At 48.5% G+C, this 1679-nt stretch overlaps 1 pseudogene; it reads right to left on the bottom strand.

Moving 5' to 3' along the window:
* Positions 1 to 425: 425 nt before the first annotated feature.
* LOC108383287 (olfactory receptor 1D2-like) lies at positions 426 to 1352 on the bottom strand (annotated as a pseudogene).
* Positions 1353 to 1679: the final 327 nt, after the last annotated feature.

Below are 1679 nucleotides of genomic sequence, written 5' to 3'. Positions count from 1 at the left end.
TGAATAAACTCTTAATACAGCCACTGGGTGTATTTCAGTCCACAAGACTGTGAATGGATGTGGGTCACAGAACACAGGCAATCCCCCCGCCCAGGCCATAACCGGGTATATCTCGAAGGGCTGGGATAGGAGCACTATGATCCTGTGGTCAGGTGGCTGAAGGATTTGATCCTGCAAAATTCTAGTATGAGTGTTAGCATGATCTTATTTATTGCCAAGTGTGGTGAGGTCTGTGAGAATGTGGTTACACTTCATGCCTTTTCTTCATCACAGAAATGTGACCATCACAGACATGTGACCATCACAGACATACTCTGAGCTGGAGCTCTGTCTCCCTCACCCCTGTGTCCCCCACAGGATAGTGCCTTGCACATGGTGCAGGAAATTCCCAGTCTCCACCTTGAATGTCCTTTCCAAACTTTCCCTCATGTCAACCTCTGGAAGCCTTTCCTGAAGAGGAGCCTTCCCAGAGGCCCTTGCATGTCTATGTTCCTCAGGCTGTAGATGAAGGGGTTCATCATGGGGGTCACCACAGCGTACATCATGGAGTCCTTCATTGAGTAGGTGTGGAGGGGATACAGATAAACCATGCCAAGTGTCCAGTAGAAGAGGGAAACCACAGCCAAATGGGAGGCACAGATGGAGAAGGCTTTGTCCTTCCCTGTGGCTGAGGGTATCCGAGGATGGCTCTGACAATCCAGATGTAGGACATGATAGTGATCCCTAAGGGGGTGAGGAAGGTGAAGCAGTCCATGGCAGTGAGCACTGTGTGCTGGATCCGGGGGCTGGAACACGCCATCCTCAGTAGCACATACATCTTGCAGAAGATGGATCTTCCGGGACACACAGAATGTCACCCTGGTCATGAGGAGGGTGTGGATGAGGCCGTAGAGGACAGACAGCACCCAACACAAAGTGAGGAGCAAAACACAGAGCCCAGGCCTCATGGCCGTGGTGTAGTGGAGGGGGCGGCAGATGGCCATATAGTGGTCATATGCCATTGTGGCCCCAATGAGGTTGTCCAGGGCCACCAAGGAGACCAGGCAGTAGAGCTGTGTCAGACACCCCGCATAGGGGATGGCTTTGTTCTGGGACCAAAGGTTCACCAGCGTCTTGGGGGTTGTGTTAGTGACAAAAAAGAGGTCAGCGAGGGAGATATTGGCCAGGAAGAAGTACATGGGTGTGTTCAGGCGGGAGTCAGAGCTGATGGCCAGCATGATGAGCACATGTCCCACCACTGTGACCAGGTACATTTACAGGAACATCCAGAACAGGAACCCCTGGTCCTCAGGATTCTCTGGGAGCCCCAGGAGCAGGAACTCAAAGACCCCACTCCGGGTGACTCCATCCATTTCCCCAACCTCTGCAACATCAGCACCAAGAAATGCATGTTCACTAAGTGTCCTCAGTGGAACAAGGACATTCAGATAAGCAAAATAAATGATTTTTTAGCATAAGAATATCGTAGGATAAATTTTGGAATATTTTTAGATTATCAACAAAGTAGTAACAGGCCCAAACACATGACAGGGAAAATCTTTATACAACAAGTCATTCCAACAACTTCTAGTCTGCTATATTCAGTATTACAGGAATAATGTCTGTGTCTTATTTAAAAATCCTACTATCTTACAATACTCTTCAAGTGCTTAAAGATTAATTACTATGAATATGATATT

Source organism: Manis javanica, unplaced genomic scaffold, assembly GCF_040802235.1.
Source record: "Manis javanica isolate MJ-LG unplaced genomic scaffold, MJ_LKY HiC_scaffold_30, whole genome shotgun sequence".
In the NCBI taxonomy this organism is placed as follows: Eukaryota; Metazoa; Chordata; class Mammalia; order Pholidota; family Manidae; genus Manis; species Manis javanica.
The sequence above is the reverse complement of the archived record's forward strand: the minus strand, read 5'-3'. Positions and strand labels throughout refer to the sequence as shown.